Source organism: Geotrypetes seraphini, chromosome 7 (assembly GCF_902459505.1).
Source record: "Geotrypetes seraphini chromosome 7, aGeoSer1.1, whole genome shotgun sequence".
NCBI classification, from domain to species: domain Eukaryota; kingdom Metazoa; phylum Chordata; class Amphibia; order Gymnophiona; family Dermophiidae; genus Geotrypetes; species Geotrypetes seraphini.
Window position 1 is genome coordinate 101,009,033 of NC_047090.1, and position 24,780 is coordinate 101,033,812.

Below are 24,780 nucleotides of genomic sequence, written 5' to 3' on the forward strand. Positions count from 1 at the left end.
GCATCATATAAACCCAAACCCTATAGCCATATTAGAAAGGGATAAGAAAAGGGAAGTCTGGGCTTCACTTGGTAAATACATCTTCTAGAAATCATACCATTAATGGGAAATATTACAGTCTCCCAGAAATTAGTTGATATTCGGCCACCACAGTCAGTTGTTGTGCTCAAAAAGTATCCAGATGTTCAGTCAGTCAGCGCTGGAACTTATGCAGACAGCTTTCCCTCACTCCTGGGTTGTCCAGACAACAGATTGAATATTGCTGCATCGATGGATAAGTTCTGGGACTGGCCTGATTCCTTCAATGTTCCTTCCTGGCACTGTTCTCATAGTGTCAAGATGTTCCCTGTAAGGGTATTCAGAGGCACTCTCCGGATATTGGCTCTGAATATCCCAGCTGGCACCACTTATATGCATAGCAGTTGCTATTATCTGGATAAGTGAAGTGTTTCTACATTTTTGATTTTGCTTTAACCATCGGGTCTCTTAGTCAATCAAGAAATCTTTATTCTTTCTCCAAAAGATTTGTTCCGTATGAGCATTTACTGATACACATCTTATATTCTTATGTTCACATGACTTGTTTACTCTGCTGTGTACTGTATACTTGCACCATCACCTTGATTCAACTCTGCTGGGTCTCAAATCAGTTTTTTATCAAATGTCTCTAAGTAGTTCAAATAGTTATATGACTGCCCTATGGAGTAAGTGAATAATGTATGTATTTATGTTTGTAGACTCCTGAAGCAGGTCATTTGGGCTGAAACATGCGCATGTTGAGTCCATATTTATTGAATTAAAGAATAAAGAATCTTACATAGTAACATAGTAGATGACGGCAGATAAAGACCCGAATGGTCCATCCAGTCTGCCCAACCTGATTCAATTTAAATTTTTTTATTTTTTCTTCTTAGCTATTTCTGGGCAAGAATCCAAAGCTCTACCCGGTACTGTGCTTGGGTTCCTACTGCCGAAATCTCCGTTAAAACCTACTCCAGCCCATCTACACCCTTCCAGCCATTAAAGCCCTCCCCAGCCCATCCTCCACCAAATGGCCATATACAGACACAGACCGTGCAAGTCTGCCCAGTACTGGACTTAGTTCAATTTTTAATATTATTTTCTGATTCTATATCCTCTGTGTTCATCCCACGCTTCTTTGAACTCAGTCACAGTTTCACTCTCCACCAACTCTCTCGGGAGCTCATTCCAGGCATCCGTAAAGTAGAATTTCCTAACATTGCCTTTGAATCTACCACCCCTCAACCTGAAATTATGTCCTCTGGTTTTACCATTTTCCTTTCTCTGGAAAAGATTATGTTCTACATTAATACCCTTCAGGTATTTGAACATCTGAATCATATCTCCCCTGTCTCTCCTTTCCTCAAGTCTTTGTTTGGACTTATCCACTCTATCGTGTTTGAGTAAGTGAATAAGATCCCATGACCCTCATTCCTGAGAGAAGAGCATGGGTTGCTCATGATTTTCAGAATGCAGTTCAAAATCTTGTCGCTGACATTTCATTCTTTACAGTCTGATCATTCTTTTAGAACATAAGAACATAAGAAATGCCTCTGCTGGGTCAGACCCGAGGTCCATCATGCCCAGCAGTCCGCTCATGCGGTGGCCCAACAGGTCCAGGACCTGTGTAGTAATCTTCTATCTATACCCCTCTATCCCCATTTCCAGTAGGAATTTATCCAATCCTTTCTTGAACCCCAGTACCGTACTCTGCCCTATTACATCCTCTGGAAGCGCATTCCAGGTGTCCACCACATGTTAGGTAAAGAAGAACTTCCTAGCATTTGTTTTGAATTTGTCTCCTATCAGCTTTTCCGAATGCCCTCTTGTTCTTTTGTTATTAGAAAGTTTGAAGAATCTGTCCCTCTTTACTCTCTCTATGCCCTTCATGATCTTATAAGTCTCTATCATATCTCCTCTAAGTCTCCTCTTCTCCAGGGAAAAGAGACCCAGCTTCTCCAATCTCTCAGAATATGACAGGTTTTCCATACCTTTTATCAGACATGTCGCTCTCCTCTGAACCCTCTCGACTAACGCCATATCCTTCTTAAGGTACGGCGACCAATATTGGACGCAGTACTCAAAATGCGGGCGCACCATCGCCCGATACAACAGCAGGATAACTTCTTTTGTTCTGGCTGTAATACCCTTTTTGATTATACCAAGCATTCTATTCGCTCTCTTAGCGGCCGCTGCACACTGTGCCGACGGCTTCATTGTCATGTCCACCATTACCCCCAAGTCCCTTTCCTGGGTACTCTTATTCAATAACATCCCTCCCATTGTATAGTTGTACCTCGAGTTTCTGCTCCCCACATGTAATACTTTACATTTCTCAATGTTGAACTTCATCTGCCATTTCGCCGCCCATTCTTCTAGTTTGTTCAAGTCCCTTTGCAATTCTTCGCAGTCCTCTGTAGTCCGAGCTCCATTAAATAGTTTGGTGTCGTCCGCAAATTTTATTATCGCGCACTTCGTCCCTGTTTCTAGATCATTTATGAAGATATTAAAAGCAGCGGCCCGAGCACCGAGCCCTGCGGGACACCACTCGTGACCCTCCTCCAGTCGGAGTAGTGACCCTTCACTCCTACCCTTTGTTTTCTACCCTCCAACCAGTTTCTGATCCATCTATGTACGTCTCCTTCCACCCCATGGTTCTTCAGTTTCCGGAGTAGACGTTCATGGGGCACCTTGTCAAAGGCTTTTTGGAAATCTAGATATATGATGTCTATGGGGTCTCCTTTGTCCATCCGTTTGTTGATTCCTTCGAAGAAGTGCAATAAGTTTGTTAGGCACGATCTTCCCTTGCAGAAACCATGCTGGCTGGTTATCAGAAGTTCATGTTTTTCAAAATGTTGATCGATGTTTTCTTTTATCAGTGCTTCTACCATTTTCCCCGGAACCGAAGTCAGGCTCACCGGCCTGTAGTTTCCCGGGTCACCTCTTTATCCCTTTTTAAAGATGGGCGTAACTTTGGCTATCTTCCAATCTTCCGGGATCTCGCCTGTTTTCAGGGATAAGTTGCATATTTGCTGCAGTAGTTCCGCTATCTCCTCCTTTAATTCCTTCAGAACCCTAGGATGTATGCCATCCGAACCCGGGGATTTGTCAGTTTTTAGTTTTTCTATCTGCCTACGAACGTCCTCAAGGCTCACTTCTATGGATGTTAATTTTTCTGCCTGACTTCCGTTGAAGAATTGCTCAGGTTCCGGTATGTTGGACGTGTTTTCGTTTGTAAATACAGACGAGAAGAACATGTTAAGCCTTTCTGCCACTACCTTCTCCTCCTTCACCACTCCCTTCCTGTCTCCGTCGTCCAGCGGTCCCACTTCCTCTCTAGCTGGCTGCTTCCCTTTAACATATCTGAAGAATGGTTTGAAATTTCTTGCTTCCCTGGCTAGCCTCTCTTCATACTCTCTTTTGGCTTTCCGAACCTCACGGTGACATTCTTTTTGATGCTTCTTGTGCTCTTTCCAGTTCCCCTCAGTTTTGTCCTTTTTCCATTTCTTGAATGAATTTTTCTTATTGCCTATCGCTTCCTTCACTGTTTTGGTTATCCACGCCAGGTCTTTTGTTCGATTCTTTTTGCATCCCTTCCTGAATCTGGGGATATACAGATTTTGCACCTCCTCACCATGTCCCTGAAGAAGGACCAGGCATGATTTACCGTTAGCCATGTTTTGGAAGTGTTCCTAAGTTTCTTCCTTACCAATTCCCTCATTGCTTCATAGTTTCCTTTCCTGAAGTTAAAGGTTGTCGCAATGGATCTCTTGCCTTTTGACACTCCTACCTCAACCTTGAACTTGATCATATTATGATCGATGTTTCCCAACGGTCCCACTACTTCTACTTCCTTTGCAGGTCCCCTTAACCCATTTAGGATTAGATCCAGAGTGGCATTTCCTCTCGTCGGTTCTCTAACAAGCTGTTCCATGAAGCAATCCTGTGTAGCTTCCAGGAATTTTGTCTCCCTAGTGCATTTCGAGCTTCCAAGACTCCAGTCTATCTCAGGGTAGTTGAAGTCTCCCATAATAACCGTGTTGCCGCTTTTGCATTCTCGCTTCATCTCGGCTTCCATTTCCTCATCGATATCTCTGGTTTGCCCGGGTGGGCGATAAAATAGGCCCATCTTTATTTCAGGCCCTTTCCTTCCCGGTATTTTGATCCATAGAGATTCCAGCTTGCTGGCCGTCTCTGCTGTGTCCATTTTTGTGGATGGTATGCCTTCTTTTATGTATAGGGCTATTCCACCTCCTTTTTGTCCTGATCTGTCCTGGCGATAGAGCTTGTATCCCGGTAGTGCTGTATCCCATTTGCTTTCCTCATTCCACCATGTTTCAGAGATTCCAATGTTGTTGATGTCTTCTGTGTTGGCCAAGGCTTCTAGTTCCCCCATTTTGTTTCTTAGGCTCCTTGCATTAGCATATATGCACTTTAGATCCTGGTATTTTGCTGTCCTCCTTTCCTTTCCCTGTGCTTCGGTCCATATTTTCTTCTCTTTTGCTGCAGACATTGTAACCACTTCTTCTGGGTTCGTCGACTCCTGCAATTTGTCCCTTGTTTCTTCCCAGCCATTTTTCCCCTCAGTATCTTCACAGGATACAGTCTTCCGAATCATCGACCCTTGGTCAACTGTCGGCTTTCCCCTTCTTCTTAGTTTAAAGCCTGTTCTATTCCTCTCTTGATGTTGTTTGCTAGGAGTCTAGTTCCTGCTGCGCTGAGGTGCAGTCCATCTTTCCTGTAGAGCTTGCTCTTGCCCCAAAACGCCGTCCAGTTCCTCACGAAGTGGAATCCTTCTTCCTCACACCATCTCCTCATCCACGTATTTATTGATTGTAGTTCCTCTTTGTCTTTTCACATCTGCCCTCGGTACTGGTAGGATCTCTGAGAACACTATCTTCTGGGCCCTCATCCTCAGCTTCCTTCCCAGAATCTTGAATTGTTCTAACAGCGTGCTTCTTTTGTAGTCTCTCTTGCTGACATCGTTCGTCCCGATGTGGATCACTACAGCTGTCTCTTCTGTCTCCGCCCCTTCCAGGATCATTCCAATTTTGTCCACAATGTCCTTGGTTCTTGCTCCCGGAAGGCAGGTCACCAGTCGGTCCTCTCTCCCTCCTACTATGTGGCTGTCCACATGCCTAAGGATCGAGTCTCCCACTAGGATCGCTGACTTTCCCTTCTTCAATTTTCGCTTCGGTCTCAGGTCAATGTCCTCAATGTGCTTCACTCTTTCTTCTTCTGGGCCTCGACTAGCCAAATTCTCCCCCTCTTGCGGTAGTCCTCTGTGGGTGTCATCCTTGAGGTAATCTTCTTCTTGCTCTCCCATGCATGTTGGTATCCGTGTAGCTTCTTCTTTCATCTGAAGTTCATTCTCTTCCACCTCCGTCCTATATGCCTCTTCAATGAATCTCTCGAGTTCCCTGACTTCCTCCTCAATGTGTCTCTCCGTGGTGTGAAATCCTTCGATCTCCTGTATCCTGTCCTCTAGTCGCTTGACCTCCTTCTTCAAGCTTTTCAGTTCTTGTGAAATGGATTGCACCATACTCCCGTGCACATATGCTCAGATCCCTGCAACAACATCTAATATTTTCCCCTCACCCTTTTTTTTTCTCCACATTTGATTCAGAATCACTCGCCATTGTTCCTTGTTTGTTTTTGTTTTGTTTGTTTGTTTATTTCTCACCCGCCCTTATCCAGGGCAAATTGCATATTAACATACAAATTAAAGGATTTACATTTATCGTACTAAACACCTCAGAGCCACTCTATAACAAATTACATACTCACATATCAAATCAAATTACACATAACATACACGTCGCATCAACGACGAATATCGTTTAAGGCCAAACCCACATATACATCAAAATATAAAATTCCAGAAGTCATACAAGATGCCTCAATAACAAACATCAATAAACCAAATAAAACAAACCAGACCATCGAACACCTCCGTGACCAGCACTCAGCACTCAAGAGTCATCACTCCTCCCTCAGCCAAACTCAGACCTTGTCTTATGTTGTTCTATTATTGTTATGGAATTCTCTTCCTCTGCCTTTAAGATGTGAAATCTTTTGTGTTCTATTAATGCAGAGTGTCTGATTTCATGTTTAATTAAAACAGGCCTTCTTTCCTAAATAATGCCAAGTGTACACTGGGGGGAGAAGGTAACTGGGCTATGAGTCCATGTCGGTTCACCTTTCCTTTCCTTCCTTATCCCCATCCATCTTCTTCATCAGTTTGTCATTTTTGTTCACCTTTTTCTTTATCTACCTGTATCTTGTCTTTTCTGGACTATTAGCAATTATAAACCATTTTGCAACTTTTACAGGTGAAAGAGGGAAGATCGAATTATGGCTTTGTGTTTGTGTTCGTTAGAATTGTATGGATGTTTTATCATGATTGACCTAGGGCTCCTTTTACAAAGCCGCGTTAGTGGCTTTATCGCACACACATTTTTAGCGCGCATTAACCCCTGCGCTAGCTGAAAAACTACCACCTGCTCAAGAGGAGGCGATAGTGGCTAGCGCGGCCGGCAAATTAGCGCGCACTATTACGCGCGTTAAACCGCTAATGCGGCTTCGTAAAATGAGCCCCTAATGTTTAGATAAATAAAGATAATAGCTATTTTTTCTCTCGGGGGGGGGGGGTCTGTTTTTGTTTATTTTTTAGTGAATTGGTCTTTAGTAAATTGGTTAAAGCCCACTTAGAGAACGTAGCATGGAATGTTGCTACACGTTGGGTTTTGCCCAGGTACTAGTGACCTGGATTGGCCACCGTGAGAATGGACTACTGGGCTTGCTGGAACATTGGTCTGATCCAGTAAGGCTAGTCTTATGTTCTTAAAAGACGTCCTGTTAGTGTTAGAAATTTCTCTCTTCAGATGAAACCCAGCAGCAAACTTTGATCTCATTACATTCCCCCCACCCCCTCCACACATACACACATACACCTTTTCTTGTGCAGCCTATTGCTGCTGAATATAAAAGAGTCCACAACAACACACTCCTAATTTGCCAAACAATCCTAAACTAGAAAAAACAAGGAAGGCAACCAAGTCACATCAAGGTCTGTGAAGGGGAAGCTCAAAGTGTCTAACTTGGCTCAAAACTTACAAACCAAATATAATGTAATATGTCAAAGAACATGTCACATTATATGATGTTATAGGGCGCTCTCAGTGTGAACCCTCAGTGATAGGAGCTCAGCTCCGACACTTCACTTCTGGGTCAAGGCCATAAGCCTCCACCCGCACACCATCATTGAGCGCCCTGTGTGTGCAGAAATCAAACCAATCAACAATCAAAGTGAGTAAATGAAACTCAACACAAACAACCTGAGCGACCCCCCACACAAACCCTGCCAGCCAAACCCCCTGTTCTGTTGGAGGCCAGGTTCCTGAAGAAGGGCTCCTCCCGAAACCAGCGCGGTTGAACCTTTCCTCCTGGCGCGGTTTTTCCATTGTGTAACAGTTTTGGATAAGTATTGTTTCTTTTGGATATGATTTTCACTTTTTGGCATGGTTTTTGACTTTGTTTGTGATTTTGTGTGAGTTTTTTGAGGGGGTTTGGCTGGCAGGGTTTGTGTGGGGGTCGCTCAGGTTGTTTGTGTTGAGTTTCATTTACTCACTTTGATTGTTGATTGGTTTGATTTCTGCACACACAGGGCGCTCGATGATGGTGTGCGGGTGGAGGCTTATGGCCTTGACCCAGAAGTGAAGTGTCGGAGCTGAGCTCCTATCACTGAGGGTTCACACTGAGAGCGCCCTATAACATCATATAATGTGACATGTTCTTTGACATATTACATTATATTTGGTTTGTAAGTTGTGAGCCAAGTTAGACACTTTGAGCTTCCCCCTCACAGACCTTGATGTGACTTGGTTGCCTTCCTTGTTTTTTCTAGAATATAAAAGAGTGACAGAACACCCCCAGCTATTTCACAGGTCCTTTTAAAAAGGAAAAGTGGGGGGGGGGGGAAACCCCAACCAGAAGTCACTGGGGAATGAACTAGAGGAAACAATTTTTTCTATTCTTCCAGTGTGTGAGAGGGGATACGAATATTTAATTTCACACAATCTCTCACACTCCCTTAAGTTCTTCCCTCAGTATAAGAACACCCCATCCTTTATCACTTAAAAAGAAACTGCATTCTTTACATGTTAATAGGGTGAGTTCAGTGGTGGGAGGGGGAGCATGAACACGCTAACAATAAACCATTTGACTTGGCAATTGTGCTGCCAAACATGAATAGGGGAAAGGAGTTAGGAAAAGAGATTTGCAAGAGCATGAGGCAAGGCACATCGTATCGATCAGCTATTGCTATCATTTCTGCATTGTTGCTATGATCACATTTTGTGGTGTCGTATATTGAAGATTTATTTACCATATTTTTACACGTATACGGGAATTTGACAAATGGTGCCTAAAGATAGATGCTAATTATGCACCTAAATTTTAGTACAGAAATGCACTCCAATGAACGCAAGGTACCAAGGGCTGAAATGGCAGATCAGTGTGGAAATACAGTTATGTGCCTAGTTTTAGGATAGTGCCTAAGTGTATCTGTGCACAACTGCAAAGGGGGTGTTCCCATGGGAGGGGCGTGGGGAGGTCAAGGGCATTCTGGAAAATTGTGCACAAAATTACAGACTACCAACTTGTCTAACCTGGGTTCAATTATTGTAATTCCTTTGGGCATGGAATTTGGTGACCAGCAGTATTCTAAAGTATAAAGAGTGCTTATCCCAGAGCATCCTTTACAAAAAAGCGCTGAGAACTGATTTTCTGAATCCAGACCATAGCATGTTCACGCTTATAACATGCACACATTGGTCCAGTATCTTTTTCCCTTCCCCCCAATCCTCAGACCAGATCCAGCCCTGGAGTCAGTCAGTCAACACCCCCTTCACAGGTCTAGCAGCCTAAGCATCCCTCCCTTTTGAGTCCAGCAGCCCCCTTCACAGGTCTAGCAGACCCCCTTTTGTGAGTTCAGTAGCCTCAGCAAACCATCCCCCCTTGGTTAAAAAAACAAACAAAAAATAAATAAACCCCTGCTACTCCTGTACCCACAGGTCAGCCCCTTTATGCCTTCTTCCCTACCTCCCCTCCCACCCACACCTTGTCAGTACATTAGGAACTTCAGCGACTGATGAAAAAACTTCATAGGCATGCTCTGGGGCCTTTCTTCTGCTGAGTCCCTCCTTCCAATATGTACTATTCTTTTTTTTTTTTTTAATTGCTCTGGAAATACAGAAAAAGAAATAAGAATAATTGGAATTAGAAAAATTAGTGTTCTAATGCAAAACACTTGAAACACAATTTTCTTCCTCAGACCACAAAAGAACGCAGAGGTTCATGAAATAAGAGAGGAACATCTAATTTACATGAAATTATTAAATGAAAATATGAATAGCTTAGAGAAGGATCCCACTATTTTTAAATGGCTGATAAACTAATTACCTACAGTCCCCAATTTCTTCAAATCTAAGAATGATCTTAATTGCTCTGGCAGATAGAATACATTAGGCATTTACTGGGGTAAGCCAATAGAAATGAAGCACTCAATGTCAATGTTTCAGTCCTCATGGCTAGGAACAATTTTTTTATGTTCCTGCGTATGGCGAGTAACGTCAGGAAACATCCAGATCTTTTTACCATAAAATAATGCATGGGACTAATGAAAATAGATTCTAAATATGGCATTGGCATCTTGTTAAAAACAAGTGACACTAACAAAGTTGCTCTTTCAGTTAATTCTGACATGCTGGTTTCAAGTAATTCTGAAACATTAAGGTTTTCTCTATTGTTCAGTTCTGTGTGACCAGCCTCTGGATTAGTTCCAATTTCTTTTTTCTTAGGCAGCTAATAAATTTTATTTACTGGAGGAATTGATACCAAAGGAAACTTCAAGACGTCAATCAGATATTTTTTTTTTTTTTTTTTTTGTGATTACAAATAATTCATTTATCACATGAAATATATCCCTCCCATTTTTTTCCAATACTTAAATCCATATAATATACATTCCCTTCCCCTCCCCATTCTAATATAATCATTATTGTGTTGATTTATTTATTAATTTTCTATTCTTATATCAATTAATTCACATATAATATAATTAATTATTTCATAACATTTGTAATTACAATCTATATATCATATCATAAATAGTAAATCCAAAAATTATATAAGTCCCTCCCCATTCCTATATATCTATTACAAATGTGCTAAGAAATCTAATCAGTAGAATAATTAGTCAATGGTTGCCATATTTTCTTAAAATTATGAAGATTCCCTTGTTGTAACGCTATTATTTTTTCCATTTTGTATATATGACAGACAGAGTTCCACCAGAATGTATAATTTAATTTGGTGTAGCCCTTCCAGTTTTGAGTTATTTGTTGCATGGCGACTCCTGTCAAAATTAATAGCAGCTTATTATTATTTGCTGAGATCGGACTCTGAGTTCTCATTGCAGTGCCAAATAGTATGGTGTCATATGAGAGTCCTACATGATTTTCTAATAACTTATTAATTTGGGGCCAAATTAAATTCCAAAAGGCATTTACACAGGGACAGAAAAAAATTAAATGATCTAACGTCCCTACTTCTATTCTACAATGCCAGCATCTATTGGATCTAGTACTATCTATCTTTTGCAGGCGCGTAGGGGTCCATAACACTCTGTGTAACAAGAACATCCATGTTTGATTCATAGATGCTGACCTTGTAGACCTTAATCTCCAGGACCAAAATCGTGGCCATTGAGAAGCAGAAATTGTCTGTCCAATCTCAATACTCCAAATATCCCTAAGTCCAGTTTTTTTTTTTTTTATTTAAAAATCCATATAACAATTTATACCATTTTGCGGCTTGGTGACCCAAAAAATCCGCCTGGAAACATAAAACCTGCAGACTATATTGAGTATTAAGATCTTTCCAGTCAGGGAACCCTGCCTGAATGGCCTGCTTCAATTGCATCCATTTAAAATATTGTGTTTTATTTAAACCGAATTTATTTTGCAATTGTGAAAAACTAAGCATTGATCCTTCTGAAATGACATCATTCAATGTCCGTATACCTGCAGTTATCCATTGTTTCCAGACGATCTTAAATCCGCCAATCCTGATCCTGGAGTTTACCCAAATAGATTGATTTAGTGATTTAGTTATTGGATCTGGTGATAGATTACTGATATATCTTAATGTTTTCCAAGTATCTAATAAAATTCTGTTGTCTTTGTATCTTCTAGGCATTGTTATATTAATTAAATGTTCTAAATGTAATGGGAACAGGAGCCGCCATTCTAAATACAGCAAATCTGGTACATTCTCCATGAGATCTGGGAGGATCCAATACATACCCTGTCTTAGAATATAGGCTTGATGGTACCTATAAAAATTTGGGAAATTTACCCCTCCCTCCACAATTGGTCTTTGTAAAGATACTAAAGCAATTCTGGGTCTTTTCCCAAACCAAACAAATTTTGTAAGAATATTGTTTAACTTTTTATAAAATGACCCCTGAAAAAATATTGGTATCATACTCATTTGATAACAAACCACAGGCAATATCATCATTTTAATAGTTTGAACTCTTCCCCACCAAGAAAGATGTAAAGGATTCCATTGCTCACACATTTCTGTTATTTTTCTTAATAAAATTTTTTCATTTTCTTTAACTGTATCTTCAATAGTATTTTTGATAATAATTCCTAAGTATTTTAAACCATCCTCTTTCCAGATAAATGAATATGAATCAAATAATCCTTTGGTACAATGAACATTAATTGGAAGAACTTCAGATTTACTCCAATTAATTTTATATCCAGAAAATTTACCGAATTTCTCTAACAGATTAAGCAAACATGGAATAGTATTCCCCGGTTCTCTTAAATATAATAAAATATCATCTGCATAAGCAGAAAGTTTAAATTCCCAGTTGGAGAATGGGATTCCCTTTATCTCCTTAGTTTGATTAATTGCAATTAACAAGGGTTCCAGAACAACATCAAAAAGTAAGGGAGACAAAGGACATCCTTGTCTAACTCCCCTACGCAAGTTAAATCTATCTGATAAATTATTATTAATATATAATCTTGCACCAGGAGAGTTATACAATGTCTGAATCATTTTAATAAAACCAGGGCCTATACCAAACCATTCTAAAGCTTGATACATAAAACTCCATTCCACTCTATCAAAAGCTTTTTCTGCATCCAAAGATACTAGAAAAACTGGATCATTAATATTTTTTGCTAAATTTAATGAATGAAATGCTAGTCTAGTATTATTTGATGATTGTCTTTTAGCAATAAATCCTGTTTGGTGTACATCAATAATAAAAGGAAGAGCTTTTGCCAATCTTATTGCTAATACTTTAGCAATCACTTTACCATCCACATTTAATAAAGAGATAGGCCTGTAATTTGAAACCAAAGTAGGATCCCTGTATGGTTTTGGTAAGACAATAATTATTGAATCAGCCATAGTACCTGATATATTTCCATTATTCATTTGATACTGATACAATTTTAATAGATATGGTAAAATAATGTTTTGAAATGATTTATAAAATTCAACAGTATAACCATCACCACCCGGAGCGGATCCAACTCTAAGAGAATTCAATGCTGATTCTATTCTTTTAAAGATATAGGTTCTTCTAAACTTCTTTTTATATGATCCGGAACATTTGGTCCAATAAATGAATTTAAAAAATTTAATCCATCTTGTTCTTTATTTTCATAAGATTCAGAAGAATATAAATCTTTATAAAAATCAAGAAAATGTGTTAAAATGTCTTTAGTGTTAGTGTGTGTATTACCTTGTATATCTTTAATTGCAATAATTTTAGATTTTCTTTTCTTTGCTTTAAGAAAATTTGCTAATAATCTTCCAGCTTTATTTGAATTACCATAGAATTGAACTTGTTTATAGAATATATCTTTCCTCACCATTTGAGAAGAAATCTCATTATATTTAACTTTTACTTTTAATAACTCTTGTAGTGTATTATTTTCCCATTTCTCAATTAATTTATTTTCTAATAATTTAATTTGTTTTTCCATATCAACAAATTGTTTTTTAAGTTGTTTTTTTATAAAAGCTGAATATGAAATAATATATTCATAAATGATCTAGAAACAGGCACGAAGTGTGAGATAATAAAATTTGCGGACGATACAAAACTATTTAGTGGAGCTGGGACTAAAGAGGAATGCGAAGAATTGCAAAGGGACTTGAACAAATTGGGGGAATGGGCGGCGAGATGGCAGATGAAGTTCAACGTTGAGAAATGTAAAGTATTGCATGTTGGAAACAGAAACCCGAGGTACAACTATACGATGGGAGGGATATTATTGAATGAGAGCAACCAAGAAAGGGACTTGGGGGTAATGGTGGACATGACAATGAAGCCGACGGCACAGTGCGCAACAGCCGCTAAGAAAGCAAATAGAATGCTAGGCATAATCAAGAAGGGTATTACAACAAGGACAAAAGAAGTTATCCTGCCATTGTATCGGGCGATGGTGCGCCCGCATCTGGAATACTGCGTCCAATATTGGTCTCCGTACCTTAGGAAGGATATGGCGTTACTCGAGAGGGTTCAGAGGAGAGCGACACGCTTGATAAAAGGGATGGAAAACCTCTCATACGCTGAGAGATTGGAGAAACTGGGTCTCTTTTCCCTGGAGAAGAGGAGACTTAGAGGGGATATGATAGAGACTTATAAGATCATGAAGGGCATAGAGAGAGTAGAGAAGGACAGATTCTTCAAACTTTCGAAAAATAAAAGAACAAGAGGACACTTGGAAAAGTTGAAAGGGGACAGATTTAAAACGAATGCTAGGAAGTTCTTCTTTACCCAACGAGTGGTGGACACCTGGAATGCGCTTCCAGAGGGAGTAATAGGGCAGAGTACAGTACAGGGGTTTAAGAAAGGATTGGACAATTTCCTGCTGGAAAAGGGGATAGAGGGGTATAAATAGAGGATTACTGCACAGGTCCTGGACCTGTTGGGCCGCCGCGTGAGCGGACTGCTGGGCATGATGGACCTCAGGTCTGACCCAGCAGAGGCATTGCTTATGTTCTTATGTTCTTATGTTCTCTCATTGTTGCTTTAAAAGCGTCCCACAAGATCTCAGCATTAATATTATCCGAATTATTAATTTGAAAGAATTCTTGCATTTTTAATTTAAAATCTTCCAGGAAGTTTGAATCCGCTAGTAAAGCATTATTAAATCTCCAAATAGAGTTAAAGTGTTCAATATCATAATTCTGAAGGTCAATCCACACACCAGCATGGTCTGAAATTACAATGGGATCAATAACTGCTTTTAACACACGCTGCGCTATGTTATTGGAAACAAATATATAATCAATTTGTGAAAAGGATTTGTGGACCTGAGAACAAAAAGAAAATTCCTGATCATTAAAATGAAGAATACGCCATATATCTACTAAATCACAAGATTGAATCAAATTATCTAAGCCTAATGATTTCATAATTCTACTTGGTCTTTTATCTAAAATCGGATCCATTACAGCATTGAAATCTCCTGCTACTATTAAATTAGAAGTAGCCAGTGGTAAAAGTAATTGCTGAATTTGTTTGAAAAATTCCATTTGATTCGAATTAGGAGCATATAAATTGAATAAATCCATGGTTGTATTTCCCAGAACCATTTTGACATGTACCCATCTACCTAAAGGATCATAATTTATTAGTTTAAAATCTGCATTACATTTTTTGTTTATCAGAACAGCCACACCAGCTTTTTTCCCTGAATCCGGTGCAAATAAACATTTAGAAATCCAACCCCCAGATAACTTTTTAGATTCGATTTCAGAAAGATGCGTCTCTTGAATGAAGTAAATGTCCGCATTTTGATTTTTAAGGAACGATAATACTTTCTTCTTCTTGATAGGATGATTTAAACCATTGACATTGATAGAATAAATTTTTATATCCATCTATTTTATAATCAAATTTTATCCAGTATTCTATAATTATATACCTGATTAGATCTTAGCACATCTATTATATATATTTCCTTTACCCATTTCCCCCATCCTATCTCTCCCCAAAAAATACAATTATATAAATACAATTCAGTTTTTCCTTTTTCATTCCTCAGAAATATACTAATCCTCTGATCCCCTCTCCCTCCCTCTATTTTCCCTCCCCTCCCTCCCACTATCATTGTCTGACCTGGAACACACATTGGTCTTGCAAAACCTAAATCCCCTCCCCCAAGCAACTAATATTCCACTATTTTTATTTAAACATATCCTCAAAAGTTAATAACTTTTTTCCTCCCCCTATCTATAAACATTTAATTAATTATCTTTATATATTCAGTTATTTAATATTAATTCCATATTCCATATTCCTTTACCTACTCATCAAATATTTATCCATATTTTAAAATCTTACTATATTTTGTAATTCATATCAATTATATCTGCATGAATTTATGACTATAATAAGATTTATATTAAATTGATTCATAAAATTCCTCCCTACAAATTAATATATTAGCCCTTTAATATATTTTTAACATATTTCAAAGTTAGCTCTAATTCCCTATTTATTAAATATTCACTATGTAAATTTAATATCTCATTTCTATAATGATATTAATAATAATATTAATAATATTAATAAATTCATTTTAAACATTTTCATAAATCATCATTCATAGTAATTTCAATATGAATAGGTAGATGAATAAAATATATATTTATATCAATTAATAAAAAGTCTAAAATTGATTTTTAATTTATTAATTATCCCCCACTTAAATACTTAATTCCTTATCTTTATATCATTTGTTAACAATTCTTATCATACCTCTCAATTAATATTAGCATGAAATATATATAGATGCAATAATTTCCATTAATAATTTGATTTCTTATTAAATTAAGATTATGTCATAGCACCCTATATATTATAATAATTAAATCAAAAAATATCAATTGCATAAAATAAAAAATTATCCGTTCAGTCAGTAATCATTGTCCTCTTCTTCTTCTTAACCATCTTCTTCTTTTTCATTTTATCTTCCATTTTTCTTTCTTCTTTCTTCAGATGAAACTTCCCTTTTACTTTTTTTTCATGTAGACATTGGTTCCTCTTGTGTCAAAAATTCTTTCAGTTTTGCAGGATCTTGAAAATATATGGATTTATTCCCAGTGGACACTCTCATTGTCGACGGATAGTACAAGCCATACATGTATCCTTTTTCTTTTAATTGCTGCCTGAATGTGAGAAATTGTTTCCTTATATTTGCAGTGTATTTAGCAAAGTCTGGAACCAACATCAATTTAGACCCTTTATAATTTAAGTTTTTATTTGCTTTTGCCACTTTTAAGATTTCCAAAGCTTGCTGGTACCTTAATACTTTAAAAATCAAGGGTCTAGGGCCAGCCTGGTTTACTGGTTTTCTTGTGGGGATTCTGTGTGCACGTTCTATTTCTAACGGCCACTTAGAATTTAGCTGTAACAGTTTAGGTAAAAGGTTCTCTAAAAACTGAATGGCATCTCCCCCTTCAAGATTTTCAGCTAAACCAAGTACTCTAATGTTCTTTCTCTTTCCCCGGTTTTCCAAATCTACCAGGTGATTTTTTAAGGCTGCTACATCTTTCCTTTCCTCTTCACACTTTTGTGTATTAGTTTCCAGCTTCTCGATTCTCTCTTCAATTACAGACATCCGTTGTCTGTCAGTCTGGATCTCTTGCTTTAGATTGAGTAGTTCATCCTTGACTTCTGAGAGTTTACTGGCATTGTCAGTTAACATTAGTTTGATTTTAAAGAGTTCCGCCATAATATCTGATTTATCAGTAAAATCTTCAGTTTCCAGCGGGATCGGCACACTCGATGGCGACACGGGAGTAACTTTTGATCTTTTCGCCGATACACCCGATGTGCACGGCTTTTCAGACTTTCCCTGCCTCGTCGTGGCCATTTCCGACGCTGTTTTTTTATTATTTCAACTCGGGCGAGCGAAGCAAAACAGTTGATTTCTTACAGTTTGTTGCCTGGGTTTGAGGAGCGCCGCGGTTAAGCTGCCATATTGTGCGCGCTCCAAGCCACGCCCCCCCAATCAGATATTTTTAAAATAAATCCAGAGGGGTTATAAGCAGAGATTTGGGAAAATTAAGTATACGAATACTCAATCTTCGATTAAAATTTTTAATCTGCTCAATTCGCCTATTTAATGTAATTTTGCCTTTTACCAGTCCCATTGTCAGAGTTTGAAGGTTTTCCACATTGTCCTTCACTTGTTTCATTTCTTTTGAAAACTCTTCTTGTATGCCTTCCATCTTTTTGCCTAAAGCATCTACGGTGGTTACCAGATGAGAGATTTCAGTTGAGGATTTGTAGACTGTGGTATTTAGCATTTGGAGAGCTTGCCATGTACTCTCCAAAGTCACAGTGTTAGATCTCAATGGCTGGGAAGATGTTTCAGCCGCAGCTCCCAGCTGACTCTGCTCATTTGAATATCCCGCGGCGGCTGCCCCTCAAACGGGGTTTCTCCCGTGAGAACAACTTCACCAGGATCCCTCTGCAGAGCCGCGAAAAAAGCAGGGCATGGCGGCAGGACAGCCTTCGGAGGAGATAGTGATGTTTCCAAGTCCAGTTCTTCGGCTGCTCCACCCAGCGAAGAAACAGCAGGCTGCCCTCCGATTCCAGCATGGAATCCCTCCAGGGAGAACAGCGAACTCCCAAATGGAGCGTTGCGCTGGGGATGACGTCCTAGCCATAGAGGGATTTGCCCGGACGCTTCCCTTTCGTTTTGAATGAGGCATAAAAGCGACTAAAGGTAAAACTTTCAGCTTCTCAGCATTCAGTTGTGAACACTGTTAACCAATCACCGCCATCTTGGAACCTGCAATATGCACTATTTTATATAAGGTATGGCACCTAATTCCCATGATGCGTATCTCAAAAGTGGCATGTCCATGCTCTGCCCATGACCATGCCTACTTTTTCAGATAGGTGTTTTATAGGCATGGGAAAGTGCCTCCACTTAAGAATTGCTAGGCATCCTAAGAGTTCAGCGCTGAACTCTTGAAATGTTTAATCTTTTTTTTTTTGATTGGCTAAAAACCTGTGCAGTCAATTACCATGTCAATTAATTCAATTTTAAAAAATTGATGTGGCTCCTGTACTTAAGCATTGCTAGGCGGTTGCAATTAGGGTGCCTAGTGGCACCTAATGTAGGTGTCCTTTATAAAATATGGTCCTAAATACCTAACACACTTCAATAGAAGGGCCTCTTAATTATTTGCACAGGGGTGTTTTATCTGTGTTTATTGATTTAAATGTAAAATCAGAAGCCCTAGATGTATAATCTGCTTTCTTATCTTCCAAATCTGCAAAACCCAAAACAGAGATCTCCAAATCATCTTGTCAAAAGCTTTTGCAGCATCCAAACTGTCCAGGATCGCATCCCCATGGGACCCCCGCACCTTCCAAAGTACACAGAGCACTTTTAAGATATTTGCCAAAGCATACCAACCAGGGACAAAGCCCACTTGATCTGGATGTTTCAACTGGGTAGGAGTCTGTTCAGCCTGGACACCAGTTTGGAAGTCAGTATTTGTACATTCTGTTTAGGAAGAGAGATGGAAGTTGAGTCTGAGAATCCCTGAGGAAACCAAATGAATGTTGGTGAAACACATGCTTGTTGGAGCTTTTTAGCTTTGCCGCTGATTTTGGAAGCTTGCTGTAAGGAGTTTTTTGAACGTCGCTGGAGACAGGAAATTTACATAATGCCAGCATGTTTGTACCAGTAGCAGTGTTCTCTGGCGCCAGAGCTAAGTGATCTTTGCTTCTATCTTTTCCTGTTTTATAAATTGAAAAAACTTTAAAAATATTTAAAACATGAAAATACAAAAAATTGATTTACTGTGCACAGTAGTGGTTTTTTTTAAAAAAATAGATCTTCATACGTTGTTTTGTGGGTGAGAGCTTTTTTGCCAATGACAATAATAACGCCAGCTGTAAATCATTAATGAATGCTGTATGTTAAAAGTTTCTTGAGGCTTTTTCTCCACCCGTTTTTGATCTTAATGTTGGATCTTGGAGAGTTAGCCACTGCTGGTGAGTGACATTTTTTCTAAGTATTTTGGTTTCATTGTCACTATAATTTTGTTCATGAGAGATATTTAAATACCTATGTGGCGTAAATGTGCATGAGTTGAGTCTCTTTTAAATGAAAGGAAGCTCGGAAAAGAGGTCATGGACTGAAATTGAGGGGCGACAGGCCCAGGACAAATGTCAGGAAGTTCTGTTTCACACAGTGAATGGTGGACGCTTGGAATGCTCTCCCGGAGCAGGTTGTGACGGAAACCTCCATTATGGGATTCAAGTTCAAGTTGGATGCACACCTCCTTGCAAATCACATTGAGGGATATGGGTAAATAAGGTCTTCATCAGGGAACACCTAGGTCTCCATCAGGGAACACCTAGATTGGCCTCCGCGTGTGCGGGTCGCCAGACTTGATGGACCAAAGGTCTGATTCGGTGAAGGCATTTCTTATGTTCTTATGTCTGAATTAAAGAGGGCCTAGGATAGGCACATAGGATCTCTCGGAGAGATGAAGAGATAATGGTTAATGCGGATGGCAGACTAGATGGGCCATTTGGCCTTTATCTGCCATCATGTTTCTATCTGGCCCTGGAGCTTTGGCCAATTTAAGTTTCATAATGGTATCCTGAACATCCTTGCCTGTGAAGGGTGAATTGATTATGTGCAATTTGTCTGGCGATAATTGTGGCAGATTCAAGGAGTGAAAGAAAGCATGACATACTTCTTCCTCAAAAATTGGTATGAGTTTTCTTTCTTCTTTTTTGATTGGTCTTTATAAAATAGGCACCTATATGGACTTCTTCCTTAGGAATCCTTTTCTAAAATTGCCCATTAATAAGTATAATGCTTTTAATAATTTTTTTAAAGAAACTTGAATATTTTTTAAAGTAAATTTGACTTTAATTTGCAAGTAAAGCATTGCATTATGCAAATATATATATCCATATATCTTAGAATCTTGAAAACTTTATAGCTATTGGTACAGAATCCAACCATGAGCCATGGTGCAAAAAGGAAAGAGTCCTAATGATACTGTTGCCAAATAGTGGCTTTTGTTGTAGTCTTTTTTTTCCTATTGCACATGACTGTGACTACAGTTAGTAGTTAGGTGCCATCAACTCATGTTCGAGTCCTAGAGACTTGTTTGGGTTCATCCAGAATCGATTTGTTCTTCTGGCGGTCCACAGCACGCATAAAATGCTCCAGCACCAAAGCTCAAATGAATCAATCTTCATTCCGTCTTGTTTCCTTATTGTCCAGCTTTCGCATCCGTAATTGATCTTCATTTGGAGTGTTATGTCCTTGCCTTTGAATACTTTGTTGAGAGCCTTCACTGAAGAGCGACCAAGTGCTATTCTGCGGTGTATTTCTCCCCTGCTAGTTGCTTCTTTATTTACAAAAGAGCCCAGGAGATTGAAATCCTTTAAAACTTCTTTTCTATCGCCTTCAAGCTCAAAATCTTTCATCGTTTTCCATCTTCATGATCTTCGTCTTGTTTATGTTCAGTTCTAATCCCATGTCACGAGTTTTGGCTTTGACTTTTCTCAGTAGATAAAGCAAGTCTTCTTTGCTGCTGGTAATGAGCTTTGCATCATCTGCATAGCGCAGGATTGTAACCATACCTCCATCCATAACTCTAAAACCATTTCATTTCAGGAGTGTGGCTCTCAAGACACATCCATTAACAAAGATGCTATGTAACTGTTGTTGAAGACTTTGTGTGTGACAAAGATGTTGTTCAGGTTTAGTTGAGCCATAGTTAACTTGCAGTTGGCTCTGTGTCTGAGATACACTTGTAACAGAGTGTCTTATAACAAAAGATTAATGGATTTTCCAACAGCTTTAGCATGTGTTTCCTCGGAAGAGTATCAGATTTCAGATGTTTCTGGCAAGAAAAATTTTAACTCTGAAAACAAACGTACTGTACCTAACCTGCAGTACTGTAATATTGGTAACTTTATTCTGTGATTATGATGATGGCGGTAATGGTATCTTCATTATGTGTAAAACTAATAGGAAAGGTAGATGGAGTAAGCGCTTTGGTAAGATGTAGCTCACAATAATATTCAGTAAGCTACAGAATTACAGCTTGCTGTTATTTCCTTACAGAGCGAGCATCTATTTTATCCTATATAATAAAAAGCTAGCCGCGCATGCGCACTCATACTGCGTGCTTCCAAGATCTCTGATCTGTGAGATGTAGTTCCGTGGCCGCAGGAGTGCGCATGCGCGGGTCCCCAGCACTTACCTAGAAAGGAATGGCTGCCAGCGTTGGACTCCCTCATGAGCCGCACCGGCGGTGTCGGCTCCTCTCATGAGCCACACCAGCGTCGGAGAAGGCTTCCGACGCTGGTGGGGATCGTGAGGAGCCGCAGCGATACTTGCACGGATTAGGCCAGACCGCGGGCCGGGCAGGGACGTGCCAAAGAGACAGGGTGCAGGGCAGGGATGCGCCAGCCGCGAGCCATGCGAGGGAGGGAAACAGACTGAAAAAAAAAAGGTAAGAAGCTTGGCTTGCCTGCGGGAAACTCCATAAGGGAAGGGGGGGCCCTTTGAGCAGGCTAGACCGCGGGAGGGAAGGGGGAGGGACCAAAAGGAGCAGGCCACATCTGGTAAGAGTCGGGAAGGGGGGTGGGTGAAAATGCTGCTACTGCTGCACAGGAACCTGGAGGGGAAGGGAGAGGGTCAGAAAGAAAGAGAAAGGGGGCCAGGCAGAGAGAGAGACAGTGGGAGGGAGAGAGACACAAAAACAGACAGACATATATTCTAGCACCCGTTAATGTAACGGGCTTAATTACTAGTTTATTATATTTATTTCAGTTTGATTTCCTGCTAACAGGTACAGGTCTAACCTACATGATGTCACTAGCTCTCTAGAAGCTAATATTTTATATAATAAAGTAGAAACGGAGTACCATTTTAGTTTGAAAACTGATGGCAGATAAAGGGCGTACAGTCTATCTATTCTCCCTTCTGCTCTAGCTACAGTACATGGGGCTGCTAGTAAATACCTAACTGATTTACTGGTTTCTCTAAATTGATTTTGGGGCTCATTTTCAAAAAAAGAAAAACACCCAAAAATTGGCAAAAAGGGGCAGATGGATTTCTGTGGTGGTTGTCTACAATGCATCTAAATTTGAAGGGGGCGTGTTGGAGGCGTGCTTTGGGCGTGACTAGGACAGGCTTGTGATTTGTACTTTTTTTTCTGCCATAATCAAACATTTAAGAATCCATCCAGGACACAATTTGGATGTCTGGGGCTAGACCTATTTTATTAATAAATATGTGCCAAAAAGATGCCCAAACTGACCAGATGATCACTGGAGGGAGCATGATCCACTCACACTTCCCCAGTAGTCACTGACCCCCCTCATACTCTCCAAAGATGTGAATGAAACAGTACATATCTGCCTGTATGACAGCTTCAGATGATATGGCCAATCCTATTAGACCAGCAAGCAGGTTCCTGGAGTAGGCTGGTGGGCGGTATAGTGACACAAAGAAACAGAAGATACCCCCTTCCCAAATCAGGAAAGCAAAGACAACAGCGAAGGTGACCTTGGGTGCTCAGTCGCTTTATTATTTATTGAGACTCGACATGATCGTGTTTCAGCTGAAAAGGCCTGCTTCAGGAGTCTAAGTATTAGTTGAAAAGATGTCGAGAAGTATTGCAAGAATTCAAAGCCTGTAGAAATTATCTGACATTATTTTCTGTGCGAAGAAGCGATGGATGCCTGGATGAAAACGAGTCACATACTATTTTGAAAGTGCTGTTTAATGGCTGATGTGCTCAACGGCGCGAAACACAGGTCCCTTGTAGCAATGTTTGTCAACTGCTGTTCTCACAAAAATGTAGTGAACCATAGAGATGGGGACTCAGGCCCATATTCCACTTTAACCACTACACTTACAGTGGAAATTGTGAGCCTTCCAAACCCCCATCCTAATCCCACTGTACCCATATATAGAATTCTACATCGTTAGTCCCTTTGATGTGGTTATATACTGTAATCAAAGCCCAATTGCATTCTGCTTCTGTTTCGATGGCATGGTTAGGCATACCAGATAGGCTATATGGTCTTTATCTGCCTTCATTTTTCTCTGTGTAGGAATTGCTACTGTGGCTTAATAAAAGAGCCCAAAGGTTGTCAGCAAGCACAAAATAAAACATTTTTTACACAGCGTTTACAGCCTAGTTCTATAAAAAGGTACATAAATATAAGTTTCCAAGTTTACTAAAAATTTAATTAAATGCCTATCAAATACTAAACGTTTTACAACAATAAAAATAAGATAAGTACACTTTGAGCACTTAAATATATAGAATTCTGCCATCCATGTGGGTTAAGTGTATAGTTGTGTGCATAAATGACAGTAGTGAACCTAAGCACTATTCTGTAATTATGAGCTAAATGGCTTAGTATGTAAATGCAAGGACATGTTTTCAAGTGAAGGGCAGTGTGTCATAGGTATGGCCAATATTTACTTTTCTAACTTACAAAATATTGTAAATTTTGGGCTGCCATGTTATAGAAGACCCATTTATGCACATATGGGCTGATATTCAGACTGCGAAAGGCAGCCTGTCTAAGTCCCACAGTCAGTAGTGAGCCCAGATATTCAGTACTGGGGCCATTTTCAGTGACTGAATATCTGGGGGGAGGGGGGGTTTGACCAGCTATAACTTAACCAGTTTATCCAGCGCTGACCAGTTGAGTTATAACAAAGACAGAAGTGCTATTTAGGTGGTCTGATTTGCTCACAAGTTAGCTAGTCAAACTCTGATGCACAAAAGGTTTCCTTGCAGATAAGACTGGTTTTAACTAGTCTTACTTGTAAGGAAACTCTCCTCCCAATGCATTACAAGGAGCTCATTAGTATTATAATGAACACGCAGTGTAATGCTCTAAACTTGTTGCCCACTTTTTACGGGCAAAATTTTCCGGCAGGGTCTGAGCTGTTGTAACCTTACTTTCCTGTCAGTGCCTGAGTGCTGATTGGCTCAGGCATTGATAGGAAAGTAAGGCTTGACAGCTCAGCCCTCCCCCCTGCCGCAAATTAAAAAGAAAAAGGTAAAAAGACTCCCTTCCCTCAATTCCTCCCTGCCTCCGTTCCCCCCACCATCCATGCCGGGACTCCCATGCTGAGACATCCCCCCCCACATGCCCCCCGACCCCCACGTTAAAAAAAAAAAAAAAATCAGCAGGAGGGATGCCCCCTCTCTCCTGCCACAGGACTAGGACACACACCCCTGATACCCTCCACCCCACCCCGTGCCTTTTTTTGAAGTTTGGCATGAGGGATGCCCACTCCCTCCTGCTGGCAGGCTTGCCTCTTCAAAATAGCGGATGCACTGGGAGGGGCCTAAGGCCCTGATTGGCTCAGGTGCCTAAGGCCCCTCCCATGAGCATGGCTTTAGGCACCTGAACCAATCAGAGCCTTAGGCCTGTGCCCAGTGCATCCTGGGACCATGAGAGTGTTTGAGTAGCACAAAATTAGTATGTTTCCTTTTTAATAGTATATGTATGTGCACGAGATATACACATGAGTGTGGGCGGTATGTGTTCCACATGTAACCATAAAGTCATGGAACAAAAATAAACGGGAATAATACATCCTTATTAGTGCATATAATGTTGGTTGACATCCGTCT

The 24,780-nt window shown here is 39.9% G+C and overlaps 1 protein-coding gene across 5 annotated transcripts in view; it reads left to right on the plus strand.

The window, feature by feature from the left end:
• The window catches only part of RAD51B (RAD51 paralog B), a 1,288,364-nt gene that overhangs the window by 905,693 nt on the left and 357,891 nt on the right, over positions 1-24,780 (plus strand). The window lies entirely within an intron of this gene.